Source organism: Aegilops tauschii, chromosome 1, assembly GCF_002575655.3.
Source record: "Aegilops tauschii subsp. strangulata cultivar AL8/78 chromosome 1, Aet v6.0, whole genome shotgun sequence".
Lineage (NCBI taxonomy): Eukaryota > Viridiplantae > Streptophyta > Magnoliopsida > Poales > Poaceae > Aegilops > Aegilops tauschii.
The window spans coordinates 442,837,211-442,852,597 of NC_053035.3; the positions used below are offsets into that span (position 1 = coordinate 442,837,211).

Here is a 15,387-nt window from a genome sequence, read left to right on the forward strand (position 1 = left end):
TCCTTAGCATTTTGAAGGGTCCACTTTCTAATCCATGCCATGCCAATCACTGAGCTTTCCTGAAATATCTATCTTAAAATAGCATTAGCTCAATGAGCTATATGTTGTTAGGAATTACCAAAACCACCCAGGGATAGTTGCACTTTCAGTATCCTCTTCACCGCAACACCTACGCAAATCAGCGCTCGACATCCAACAAGAGAGAGTAGCAGACGAGAGACGATGCGAGCCGATCATTGAGAGTTGAACACGATGGCAAGCGCGGCAGCGTCCAAGAAGGCGGCGAACCGGCTAGTGGTGGAGGAGGCCACCACCAACGACGACAACTCCATGTGCACCCTCCACCCCCGCCACCATGGAGAAGCTCTCCATATTCAAAGGCGACATCGTGCTGCTCAAGGGCAAGCGCCGCCACAACACGGTCTGCACGACACTGCCCGACGACACCTGCGAGGGGCACAAGCTCAGGATCAATAAGGTCACCTGCTCCAACCTGCGCGTGCGCATTGCCGACGTTGTGTCGGTGCACCTGTGCCACGACGCCAAGTATGGCCGACGCGTGCACATCCTCCTCATTGACAACACCGTCGAGGGCATCGCGGGGAACCTCTTCGACGCCTACCTCAAGCCCTATTTCCTGGACGCCTACCGCCCGCTCCACAAGGGCGACCTCTTCCTCGTGCATGGCGGCATGCAGAGCATGGAGTTCAAGGTCATGGAGATCGACCCCGCAACGGACTACTGCATCATGGCGGCCGACACAGAGATCTTCTGCGCCGGTGAGACGGTCAAGCGGGAGGACAAGGAGAGGCTCGACGATGTCGGCTATGACGACGTGGTTGGCGTGGGGAAACCGCTGGCTCTCATCAGGGAGCTCGCCGAGCTGCCACTCAGGGTCTCAGGCATCCGCAGATCTTCAAGTCTATTGGCGTCAAGCCTCCCAAAGGCATCCTCCTGTACGGCTCTCCCGGATCCGGCAAGACGTTGATCGCCCGTGCGGTGGCAAACGAGACATGGGCCTTCTTCTTCCTTATGAACGGCCCGGAGATAATGTCCAAGATGGCCGGAGAGAGCGAGAGCAACCCGAGGAAGGCCTCCGAGCAATCCGAGAAGAACGCGCCTTCCATCATCTTCATTGATGAGATCGACTCCATTGCTCCGAATAGGGAGAAGACTCACGGCGAGGTCGAGAGGCGTATCGTCTCCCAGCTGTTGACTCTGATGGACGGCATGAAAGCCCGCGCGCACGTCATCGTCATGGGCGCCATGAACCGTCCCAACAACATCGACCCTGCCTTGAGGCGCTTCGGGAGGTCCGATCGCGAGATGGACATCGGCGTGCCGGACAAGGCCGGGCGTCTCGAAGTTCTCCGCATCCACACCAAAAACATGAAGCTGGACGAGGACGTCAACCTAGAGGTGATTGCCAAGGATACGCACGGCTACGTCGGCGCCGACTTGGCGGCGCTCTGCACCGAGGTGGTGCTGCAGTGCATCAGGGAGAAGATGGACGTGATCGATCTAGAGGACGACACCATTGATGCCGAGATCTTGAACTCCATGGCCGTCACCAATGACCACCTTAAGACGGCTCTAGTCGGCACGAACCCGCCTGCGCTATGTGAGATTGTCATCGAGGTGCCCAACGTCAGCTGGAACGATTTCGGCGGCCTCAACGGCGTCAAGAGGGAGCTGCAAGAGACCGTCCAGTACCCGGTCGAGCACCCAGAGAAATTCGAGAAGTTCAGCATGTCACCGTCCAAGGGTGTTCTCTTCTACGGGCCACCAGGATGCATGAAAGTGCAACTAATCCCTGGGTGGTTTTGGTAATTCATAACAACATATAGCTCATTGAACTAATATCCATTCAAGTTAAATATTTCAGAAAGTTCAATGATTGGCATGGCATGGACTAGAGATGTGGACCCCTCAAAATGCTAAGGACAAAGATTGGCAAAAGCTCAAGACTCTTCATTTTCATTTTAGTGATCCAAGATCACATTGAGTCCATAGGAAAAGCCAATACTATTAAAAGGGGATGAGGTGTTGCTTAATGGTCTACTTGCTCAAAGTTCTTATGATATGCTCCAAAACCCTCAACCACTTTCTCATTTCCAAATATGTCCAAAACCCAAAGTCAAACTCTGCTCTATCGATTTGATCTATCCGGCACCACTGAGTTCTCTTGACATAGCCACAACCAGAAATCCTAGACAATTCGGTCTCACCGAGATGGCAATGCAAACTCTCTGTTTCCCTTCGTAACGCTTCGGTCTTACCGAAATGAGCAATCGGTCCCACCGAGTTCGCAATGCAAACTCTCTGTTTCCTTTTGTAACATTTCGGTCTTACCGAAATGAGCGATCGGTCCCATCGAGTTTTCTTGACCAATTCCCTGTTTACTCATTGCTGAAATTAGTCTCACCGAGTTCATGCAATCGGTCACACCAAGATGAAGTTTTGCCCTAGCCCTAGCACATCGGTCCCACCGAGTTGATCATGTCGGCCCCACCGAGATTCCTAACGTTCACATTTTGACCTGAATCGTTCTCACTGAGTTCTTCTATTCGGTCTAGCCGAGTTGGGTCAATTGTGTGTAACGGTTGGATTTTGTGTGGAGGCTATATATACCCCACCACCCTGATACGTCTCCAACGTATCTATAATTTTTGATTGTTCCATGCTATATTATATTCTGTTTTGGACGTTAATGGGCTTTATTATGCACTTTTATATTATTTTTGGGACTAACCTATTAACCGGAGGCCTAGCCCAGAATTGCTATTTTTTGCCTATTTCAGAGTTTCGCAGTAAAAGAATATCAAACGGAGTCCAAACGGAATGAAACCTTCAGGAACGTGATTTTCGGAACGAATGTGATCCAGAGGACTTGGACCCTACGTCAAGAAAGCTACCAGGAAGCCACGAGGTAGGGGGGCGCGCCCTCCACCCTCGTGGGCCCCACGTTGCTCCACTGACGTACTTCTTCCTCCTATATATACCTACGTACCCCAAACGATCAGAGATGGAGCCAAAAACCTAATTCCACCGCCGCAACCTTCTGTACCCGTGAGATCCCATCTTGGGGCCTTTTCCGGAGCTCCGCCGGAGGGGGCATCGATCACGGAGGGCTTCTACATCAACACCATAGCCTCTCCGATGATGTGTGAGTAGTTTACTTCAGACCTTCGGGTCCATAGTTATTAGCTAGATGGCTTCTTCTCTCTTTTTGGATCTCAATACAATGTTCTCCCCCTTTCTTGTGGAGATCTATTCGATGTAATCTTCTTTTTCGGTGTGTTTGTTGAGACCGATGAATTGTGGGTTTATGATCAATTTTATCTATGAACAATATTTGAATCTTCTCTGAATTCTTTTATGTATGATTGGTTATCTTTGCAAGTCTCTTCGAATTATCAGTTTGGTTTGGCCTACTAGATTGATCTTTCTTGCAATGGGAGAAGTGCTTAGCTTTGGGTTCAATCTTGCGGTGTCCTTTCCCAGTGACAGTAGGGGCAGCAAGGCACGTATTGTATTATTTCCATTGAGGATAACAAGATGGGGTTTATATCATACTGCATGAATTTATCCCTCTACATCATGTCATCTTGCTTAAAGCGTTACTCTGTTCTTTTGAACTTAATACTCTAGATGCATGCTGGATAGCGGTCGATGTTTGGAGTAATAGTAGTAGATGCAGGCAGGAGTCGGTCTACTTGTCGCGGACGTGATGCCTATATACATGATCATACCTAGATATTCTCATAACTATGCTCAATTTTGTCAATTGCTCAACAGTAGCAAGAAGGATTTCTGGCGCCGTTGGCAGGGAGGCTTACGCAAGGTCAAGTCAAGATTTGGACTCCCGACAACGAGCCATTTCTGGCGCCGTTGCCGGGGAGTCTACGCAAAAGTCAACATACCAAGTACCCATCACAAACCCTTATCTCCCGCATTACATTATTTTCCATTTGCCTCTCGTTTTCCTCTCCCCCACTTCACCCATGCCGTTTTATTTGCCCTCTCTTTTTAGTTCGCCTTTTTTCGCTTGCTTCTTGTTTGCTCGTGTGTTGGATTGCTTGTTTGTCACGATGGCTCAAAAAAATACCAAATTGTGTGACTTCACCAATACCAACAACAATGAATTCCTTAGCACTCCGATTGCTCCTCTTACCGATACTGAATCTTGTGAAATTAATGCTGCTTTGTTGAATCTTGTCATGAAAGATCAATTCGCCGGCCTTCCTAGTGAAGATGCCGCCACCCATCTAAATAGCTTCGTTGATTTATGTGATATGCAAAAGAAGAAAGATGTGGACAATGATATTGTTAAATTGAAGCTATTTCCTCTTTCGCTTAGAGATCGTGCTAAAGCTTGGTTTTCATCTTTGCCTAAAAATAGTATTGATTCTTGGAATAAGTGCAAAGAAAGAACCGCTAGGATGCGTGCTAAGAAAGATTGTTTTGTGAAAGCGTGTTCTTCTAGTTTCTATGAAAATAAAGATGAAGATCTAAAAGTTATTGATGTGTGCTCTATTAAATCTTTGTTTAGCAATATGAATCTTGATAATGATGGGACTGAATATGATCCACCTTTACCTAGAAGGCGTTCCAAAAATTCTGAGTTTTTAGATCTTGATGCTAAATTTGATAAAAGTGAGATTGAAAAAGTTAAAACTTTAGATCTCAATGCACCCACCATTTTGGATTTCAAGGAATGTAATTATGATAATTGCTCTTTGATAGATTGTATTTCCTTATTGCAATCCGTGCTAAATTCTCTACATGCTTATAGTCAACATAAGGCTTTTACTAAACATATCGTTGATGCTTTGATACAATCTTATGAAGAAAAACTTGAGTTGGAAGTTTCTATCCCTAGAAAACTTTATGATGAGTGGGAACCTACTATTAAAATAAAAATTAAAGATCATGAATGCTATGCTTTGTGTGATTTTGGTGCTAGTGTTTCCACGATTCCAAAGACTTTGTGTGATTTGCTAGGTTTCCGTGATTTTGATGATTGCTCTCTAAACTTGCACCTTGCTGATTCCACTATTAAGAAACCTATGGGAAGAATTAATGATGTTCTTATTATTGCAAATAGGAGTTATGTGCCCGTAGATTTTATTGTTGTCGACATAGATTGCAATCATTCATGTCCTATTATTCTTGGTAGACCTTTCCTTAGAACGATTGGTGCAATTATTGATATGAAGGAAGGGAATATTAGATTCCAATTTCCGTTAAGGAAAGGCATGGAACACTTCCCTAGAAAGAAAATAAAATTACCTTATGAATGTATTATGAGAGCTACTTATGGATTGCCTACCAAAGATGACAATACCTAGATCTATCCTTGCTTTTATGCCTAGCTAGGGGCGTTAAACGATAGCGCTTGTTGGGAGGCAACCCAATTTTATTTTTAGTTTTTTTGCTTTTGCTTCTGTTTATGAATAAATCTTTGTTCTAGCCTCTGGTTAGATGTGTTTTTATGTTTTAATTAGTGTTTGTGCCAAGTTAAACCTATAGGATCTTCTTTGATGATAGTTATTTGATCTTGCAGAAAATTCCAGAAACTTTCTGTTCACGAAAATAATTGTTAAAAATCACCAGAACGTGATAAAATATTGATTCCAACTGCTGCTGATAAATAAACAAATTGTCTAGGTCGTTCTATTTTGGCTGAATTTTTTGAGTTCCAGAAGTTTGCGCTAGTTACAGATTACTACAGACTGTTCTGTTTTTGACAGATTCTGTTTTTCGTGTGTTGTTTGCTTATTTTGATGAATCTATGGCTAGTAAAATAGTTTATAAACCATAGAGAAGTTGGAATACAGTAGGTTTAACACCAGTATAAATAAAGAATGAGTTCATTACAGTAGCTTGAAGTGGTGTTTTGTTTTCTTTCGCTAACGGAGCTCACGAGATTTTCTGTTAAGTTTTGTGTTGTGAAGTTTTTCAAGTTTTGGGTAAAAGATTTGATGGATTATGGAACAAGGAGTGGCAAGAGCCTAAGCTTGGGGATGCCCATGGCACCCCAATATAATCTAAGGACACCAAAAAGCCAAAGCTTGGGGATGCCCCGGAAGGCATCCCCTCTTTCGTCTACTTCCATCGGTAACTTTACTTGGAGCTATATTTTTATTCACCACATGATATGTGTTTTGCTTGGAGCGTCTTGTATGATTTGAGTCTTTGTTTGTTAGTTTACCACAATCATCTTTGCTGTACACACCTTTTGATGAGAGACACACATGCTTCGGAATTTATTGAATACTCTATGTGCTTCACTTATATCTTTTGAGCTATATAGTTTTTGCTCTTGTGCTTCACTTATATCTTTTAGAGCACAGTGGTGGATTTGTTTTATAGAAACTATTGTTCTCTCATGCTTCACTTATATTATTTTGAGAGTTTTAAACAGCATGGTAATTTGCTTAATTCTAATATGCTAGGTATTCAAGACTAGTAAAAACTTTCTTATGAGTGTGTTGAATACTAAGAGAAGTTTGATGCTTGATGATTGTTTTGAGATATGGAGGTAGTGATATTAAAGTTGTGCTAGTTGAGTAGTTGTGAATTTGAGAAATACTTGTGTTGAAGTTTGCAAGTCCCGTAGCATGCACGTATGGTAAACGTTATGTAACAAATTTGAAACATGAGGTGTTCTTTGATTGTCCTCCTTATGAGTGGCGGTCGGGGACGAGCGATGGTCTTTTCCTACCAATCTATCCCCCTAGGAGCATGCGCGTAGTGCTTGGTTTTTTATGACTTGTAGATTTTTGCAATAAGTATGTGAGTTCTTTATGACTAATGTTGAATCCATGGATTTTACACACTCTCACCTTTCCATTATTGCTAGCCTCTTCGGCACCGTGCATTGCCCTTTCTCACATTGAGAGTTGGTGCAAACTTCGCCGGTGCATCCAAACCCCGTGATATGATACGCTCTTTCACACATAAACCTCCTTATATCTTCCTCAAAACAGCCACCATACCTACCTATTATGGCATTTCCATAGCCATTCCGAGATATATTGCCATGCAACTTTCCACCGTTCCGTTTATCATGACACGTTCATCATTGTCATATTGCTTTGCATGATCATGTAGTTGACATAGTATTTGTGGCAAAGCCACCATTCATAATTCTTTCATACATGTCACTCTTGATTCATTGCATATCCCGGTACACCGCCAGAGGCATTCATATAGAGTCATACTTTGTTCTAGTATCGAGTTGTAAATAAATAGAAGTGTGATGATCATCATTTTTAGAGCATTGTCCCAAGTGAGGAAAAAAATATAAAAAAAATGAGAGAAAGGCCATTAAAAAAAAGAGAAGTAGGCCCAAAAAAATGAGAGAAAAAGAGAGAAGGGACAATGTTACTATCCTTTTACCACACTTGTGCTTCAAAGTAGCACCATGATCTTCATGATAGAGAGTCTCTTGTTTTGTCACTTTCATATACTAGTGGGAATTTTTCATTATAGAACTTGGCTTGTATATTCCAACAATAGGCTTCCTCAAATGCCCTAGGTCTTCGTTAGCAAGAAAGTTGGATGCACACCCACTTAGTTTCTTTTGTTGAGCTTTCATACATTTATAGCTCTAGTGCATCCGTTGCATGGCAATTCCTACTCCTTGCATTAACATCAATCGATGGGCATCTCCATAGCTCATTGATTAGCCGGGTTGATGTGAGACTTTCTCCTTTTTGTCTTCTCCACATAACCCCCATCATTATACTCTATTCCACCCATAGTGCTATATCCATGGCTCACGCTCATGTATTGCGTGAAGGTTGAAAAAGTTTGAGATTACTAAAGTATGAAACAATTGCTTGGCTTGTCATCGGGGTTGTGCATGATGAGAGCATTCTTGTGTGACGAAAATGGAGCATGACTAAACTATATGATTTTGTAGGGATGAACTTTCTTTGGCCATGTTATTTTGAGGGGACATAATTGCTTAGTTAGTATGCTTGAAGTATTATTACTTTTATGTCAATATGAACTTTTATCTTGAATCTTTCGGATCTGAATATTCATACCACAATTAAGAAGAATTACATTGAATTTATGCCAAGTAGCATTCCACATCAAAAATTCAGTTTTTATCATTTACCTACTCGAGGACGAGAAGGAATTAAGCTTGGGGATGCTTGATACGTCTCCAACGTATCTATAATTTTTTATTGTTCCATGCTATATTATATTCTGTTTTGGATGTTAATGGGCTTTATTATACACTTCTATATTATTTTTGGGACTAACCTATTAACCGAAGGCCCAGCCCAGAATTGCTATTTTTTGCCTATTTCAGAGTTTCGCGGAAAAAGAATATCAAACGGAGTCCAAACGGAATGAAACCTTCGGGAACGTGATTTTCGGAACGAACGTGATCCAGAGGACTTGGACCCTACGTCAAGAAAGCTACCAGGAAGCCATGAGGTAGGGGGCGCGCCTACCCCCCTAGGGCGCGCCCTCCACCCTCGTGGGCCCCACGTTGCTCCACCGACGTACTTCTTCCTCCTATATATACCTACGTACCCCCAAACGATCAGAGACGGAGCCAAAAACCTAATTCCACCGCCGCAACCTTCTGTACCCGTGAGATCCCATCTTGGGGCCTTTTTCGGAGCTCCGCCGGAGGGGGCATCGATCACGGAGGGCTTCTACATCAACACCATAGCCTCTTCGATGATGTGTGAGTAGTTTACTTCAGACCTCTGGGTCCATAGTTATTAGCTAGATGGCTTCTTCTCTCTTTTTGGATCTCAATAAAATGTTCTCCCCCTTTCTTGTGGAGATCTATTCGATGTAATCTTCTTTTGCGGTGTGTTTGTTGAGACCGATGAATTGTGGGTTTATGATCAAGTTTATCTATGAACAATATTTGAATCTTCTCTGAATTCTTTTATGTATGATTGGTTATCTTTGCAAGTCTCTTCGAATTATCAGTTTGGTTTGGCCTACTAGATTGATCTTTCTTGCAATGGGAGAAGTGCTTAGCTTTGGGTTCAATCTTGCAGTGTCCTTTCCCAGTGACAGTAGGGGCAGCAAGGCACGTATTGTATTGTTTCCATCGAGGATAACAAGATGGGGTTTATATCATATTGCATGAATTTATCCCTCTACATCATGTCATCTTGCTTAAAGCGTTACTCTGTTCTTTTGAACTTAATACTCTAGATGCATGCTGGATAGCAGTCGATGTGTGGAGTAATAGTAGTAGATGCAGGCAAGAGTCGGTCTACTTGTCGCGAACGTGATGCCTATATACATGATCATACCTAGATATTCTCATAACTATGCTCAATTCTGTCAATTGCTCAACAGTAATTTGTTCACCCACCGTAATATTTATGCTCGTGAGAGAAGCCACTAGTGAAACCTATGGCCCCCGGGTCTATTTTCCATCATATTAAACTTCCAACAACAAGCTATTTCCATTGCCTTTTATTTTGCTTTTAATTTACTTTGCATATTTATCATAAAAATACCAAAAATATTATCTTATCATATCTATCAGATCTCACTCTCGTAAGTGACTGTGAAGGGATTGACAACCCCTTTATTGCGTTGGCTGCGAGGATTTATTTGTTTGTGTAGGTGCGAGGGACTTGTGCGTGGCCTCCTACTGGATTGATACCTTGGTTCTCAAAAACTGAGGGAAATACTTACGCTACTTTGCTGCATCACCCTTTCCTCTTCAAGGGAAAACCAACGCAGTGCTCAAGAGGTAGCACACCCCCTTCTCTATTTAAGAGAGAGCCATCAGAACGTGCCTACACTTCCACTACTCATTTTCTGAGAGAGAACCACCTACTCATGTGTTGAGACCAAGACATTCCAATCCAACTACAAGAATCTTGATCTCTAGCCTTCCCCAAGTTGCTTTCCACTCAAATCATCTTTCCACCATAGCCAAATCTATGAGAGAGAGTTGAGTGTTGGGGACACTACCATTTGAAGCACAAGAGCAAGGAGTTCATCATCAACACACCATCCATTAGCTTTTGGAGAGCGGTGTCTCCTAGATTGGTTAGGTGTCACTTGGGAGCCTCCGACAAGATTGTGGAGTTGAACCAAGGAGTTGTAAGGGCAAGGAGATCAACTACTTCATGAAGATCTACCCGAGTGAGGCAAGTCCTTCGTGGGCGATGGCCATGGTGGGTTAGACAAGGTTGCTTCTTCGTGGACCCTTCGTGGGTGAGCCCTCCATGGACTCGCGCAACCGTTACCCTTCGTGGGTTGAAGTCTCCATCAACGTGGACGTACGATAGCACCACCTATCGGAACCACGCCAAAAATCTTCGTGTCTACATTGCGTTTGCCTTCTCCAAACCCTTCCCTTTACCTTCATATGCAATATTTTACTTTCCGCTGTTACACTCTTAGAATTGCATGTGTAGGTTGATTGCTTGACTTGTGCTAAGTTGCTAAAATCTGGCAAGACTTAAAATTGGGAAAAGGCTAGATTTTTATTTGGTCAAGTAGTCTAATCACCCCCCTGTAGACCTACTTTCGATTCTACAAGTGGTATCAGAGCTTTGGTCTCCATTTGCCTTTATTTCCATAGCTTTGGTGATCATAGCCTTGGTTTCACAACCTAGGAGAATATGGCGTCTATCGAGGGAAATTACCACCATAGAGGTCCTTACTTTGATGGTACAAATTTTGCTAGTTGGAAGCATAAGATGAAAATGCATATTCTTGGTCATAACCCCGCCATTTGGGCTATTGTGTGTATTGGCTTGCAAGGTGAATACTTCGAGGATGGAAGAGAACCGGATCGTGAAGCATCCGCGAAAGAATTGAACATGTTGCAATACAATGCTCAAGCTTGCGATATCCTCTTCAACGGATTATGCCCTGTAGAATTCAACAAAATCAGACGTCTTGAGAATGCAAACGAAATTTGGGATACTTTGGTTGATATGCACAAAGGTACCTAGTCCATCAAGGAGTCCAAATTGGATGTGCTTCAAAGTCAACTTGACAAGTTCAAAATGAAGGATGGTGAAGGAGTCGCTGAGATGTACTCTAGGCTTGCTCTCATCACAAATGAGATTGCCGGCTTAGGAAGCGAAGAGATGACCGACAGATTCCTCATCAAGAAGATCCTAAGAGCCTTGGATGGAAAATATGATATCATGTGCACCTTGATCCAAATGATGCCCAATTACAAAGATCTCAAGCCAACGGAAGTCATTGGTAGGATTGTTGCTCATGAGATCTCACTCAAGGATAAGGAAGAGCTTCACAACAAGTCTAGTGGTGCTTACAAAGCTTCATGTGATGCTCCTACAACATCAAGTGAGAAACAAGTCTTCAATGAATAATTGGGCTTAATGGTGAAGAACTTCAACAAGTTTTACAAGAGTAGAAGCAAAGAGAGAAGTTCCAAGTCAATGTCCTACAATGACAAAATATCTTCTAGTCATGATCGCAATTGCTACAATTGTGGAATACCCGGACACTACTCCAATGAGTGTACGACTCCCTACAAAAGAAGAGAAGACTCACCTAAAAGGAGAAGTAAAAGAGAGGAATCACCACCAAGAGAGAGAGAAGGACTAGAGATGATCGTTATGAACGAAGACCCTCTCATAGAAGCAAGGATTCGGAAAGGAAGGACAAGTCATCAAAGAGCTATACAAGACGAATACATCAAGCTCATGTTGGTGAATGGGTATCCAGTTCCGACTCCGATAACTACTCCGAGAGAAGTTATCACTCCGACTCCGAATATACTCAAGATGAAGGTGTTGCCGGTCTTGCACTTGTGTCATCCAACTCCTACGACATATCGACTCACCAAATGAAGGAATTGGAAGATGCTTCATGGCTAAAGGCCCCAAGGTATCACACCTCAAGTATGTTGATTTCAATTGTAATGAAGATGATTTGCTAGATGATGATGATTTACTTGTTGACAACACTAGTGATGGAAACTATGATGAAATTGATATTAATCATGCTAATCAAGATGAACCGAATGACAATGATAAGAAGGAGATTGAGCGTCTAACTAAAGAACTAAACACTCTTAAGTTAGCTCATGAAACTACCTTAGAGGGTCATCGAGAGCTTTTAAAGACTTATGAGAAGCTACGCTTTGAAAAGATCAATTTAGAGCAAGAGCATGGGTTCTTAAAAGCAATCAATGATGATCTTCGTGAGAAAAGTTCTTCTTACATTGCCAAGCATTTACTCTTGTCTACTTACACGCCACAAGTAAAATCTAGCAACGAGAGCAAGAAAGATTCTTCTTCTAGTAGTAACAATAATCATGCTAAATCCAATATTGTTGCTTCTAGTAGTTCTCTTGATTCCACTAATGATTCTCTTAGCCAAGTTACACTTGAGCAAGAAAATATCTTATTGAAGGGAATTATAGAGAAAGGTGTTTACAAGAGCCTTGCCGGAAGTAAGCAATTTGAGGAAATATTACGCAAGCAACGAACGCATCGGAAGAATCAAGGTGTTGGTTTTGAACGCAAGTTCAATGCCAATGGAGTTGAGTGGGAAGAAGATCAATACCCCAAGACGAAGTTTGTTCCTCAACAAGAGAAGTATGATCCCACTTCTTTCAAAGGAACACAAGCTCAAGATGATCTTCCACCACAAGACCACAAGCTAAAAGGCAAGGACAAGCTTCAAGAAGAGATTGATTCATTTGAAGAAGCTCCAAAGGCCTTGGTCAAGTGGGTTCCCAAGACTACATCAAGTTCTACTTCATCAAGTATGACTACAACTCCAAAATCCCCATCAAGTTGATGTGGATCCCAAAGAAGAAGAACTAGAGAGTTCTTGAGGGTGACTCCGCCAACAAACTTCACTCATACTCATTTTGGCAAGGACAAGTGCAATCAACTTCCATATCTTGCACTAGTTCAAGGAGTCACAAACCCTCTTGTTGTTAGGACAAGGGACAAGGTAACCTATTGCTTTCATGGACATCATCATATGTGTAGTTCACTTTATGTCTATGGATATTCTTGCATGTTCCTTGTGGGACTAACCTGTGTAGGTATTGAAAGTGCAACTCACTCCAATGGATTGCTCCAAATGATCTACATCAACATTGAGCATCCACATCTTCAACATCTACATGAAGTCATCATCGAGAAAACCCAAGGTTAGTTCATCCCTCTTATGGGGGATATCACATCTAGGGGAGCTTCACTATAAGAATTGAGCTAAAGCAACTCTAATGGTGTGAACACAACAATGCTTTATGTAAAAGTGGTAACCCCACTTGTGCTTAAACGATGAGTATGACCTACGATCAAATGTTCTCATTTGACTCCTCAGTCAATATACTCATATATGGATGACCTAATCATCGCCAATTGCTTGATAGATGCTAGAGTGTTTGTGCATGCTTTGCCACATATTTCATTTGCTATCTTATTGAGTAAGCATGTTGGTTGCATAATTTTCTCCATTTGAGGACATCCATTTGTTGCTTTGATTGTTTGGTCTTTCTTTTTTCCAAATGGATGGACAAGAATGCCTAAGAACTCCCTCTAGCTATCTATGTTTTTCTCGTCTCAAACTCTATTCATGCTACATCACAAAGTTTGAACAAGTCAAATTCGGACCCTCCGAGTGAGGAGCACTCGGAGCCACCAATCCATCAAGGGCTTAAACCTGCAAAACCTCTTAATGGCTTTCGGTCTGACCCATTCTTTCCCCTCGGTCCCACCAAAATCATTGAGATAATCTAGGTTTTCACCTTGGTGCAACCGATTAGAACTGTTCGGTCTCACCGAGTTGCAGTAACCGCTTTCGATTCTGCAGCTCGGTGCAACTGAGTCGTTCCACTCGGTCACACCGACAGTGACTAGGTATACATACGCCGCGGGTTGAAATTTGGAAAATTCTTCAAACACCCAACCACACCTACCCAGCTCTGCCGCCCCTCCTTGTTGGGGAACGTAGTATTTCAAAAAAATTGCCTACGATCACGCAAGATCTATCTAGGAGAAGCATAGCAACGAGCGGGGAGAGTGTGTCCATGTACCCTCGTAGACCAAAAGTGGAAGCGTTTAGTAACGCAGTTGATGTAGTCGAACGTCTTCGCGATCCAACTGATCAAGTACCAAACGCACGGCACCTCCGCGATCTTCACACGTTCAGCTCGGTGACGTCCCTCGAACTCTTGATCCAGTTGAGGCCGAGGGAGAGTTTCGTCAGCACGACGGCGTGGTGACGGTGATGATGAAGTTACCGATGCAGGGCTTCGCCTAAGCACTACGACGATATGACCGAGGTTTAAAACTGTGGAGAGGGCACCGCACATGGCTAAGAGATTGTCTGTTGTGCCTTTGGGTGCCTCCCTCCCCACGTATATAAAGGAGGGAGGGAGGAGGAGGCCGGCCAGGAGGAGGCGCGCCCAAGGGGGGGTCCTACTCCAAGTAGGATTCGCCCCCCCTTTCCTACTTCCACAAGGAGAAGGGGGGAAGGAGAGGGAGAAGAGAAGGAAAGGGGGGCCGACCCCTAGCCCTAGTACAATTTGGTTTGGGCTAGGGGGGGGGCGCCACACCTTGGCCTGCCTCCTCTCTTCCACCACTAGGCCCATGAGGCCCAATAACTTCCCCGGGGGGGGGGGGGGGGCGGGTCCGGTAACCCCCGGTACTCCGAAACGACCCGAGCCATTCCGGTGTCCGAATGTAACCTTCCAATATATGAATATTCATGTCTCGACCATTCTGAGACTCCTCGTCACGTCCGTGATCTCATCCGGGACTCCGAAGGTTCAATATATGAATATTCATGTCTCGACCATTCTGAGACTCCTCGTCACGTCCGTGATCTCATCCGGGACTTCGAACAACCTTCGGTACATCAAATCACATAACTCATAATACGAATCATCATCGAACGTTAAGCGTGCGGACCCTACGGGTTCGATAACTATGTAGACATGACCGAGACACATCTCTGGTCAATAACCAATAGCGGAACCTGGATGCTCATATTGGCTCCCACATATTCTACGAAGATCTTTATCAGTCAAACCGCATAACAACATACGATGTTCCCTTGATCATCGGTATGTTACTTGCCCGAGATTCAATCGTCGGTATCACCATACCTAGTTCAATATCGTTACCGGCAAGTCTCTTTACTCGTTCCGTAATGCATCATCCTGCAACTAACTCATTAGTCACATTACCGAGAGGGCCCAGAGATACCTCTCCGACAATCGGAGTGACAAATCCTAATCTCGATCTATGCCAACTCAACAAACACCATCGGAGACACCTGTAGAGCATCTTTATAATCACCCAGTTACATTGTGACATTTGATAGCACACTAAGTGTTCCTCCAGTATTTGGGAGTTGCATAATCTCATAGTCATAGGAACA

At 43.5% G+C, this 15,387-nt stretch overlaps 1 pseudogene; it reads left to right on the forward strand.

The window, feature by feature from the left end:
• The first annotated feature begins 252 nt into the window (after window positions 1-252).
• Window positions 253-15,387, forward strand: part of LOC109783355 (cell division control protein 48 homolog A-like) — a 93,231-nt pseudogene continuing 78,096 nt past the window's right edge.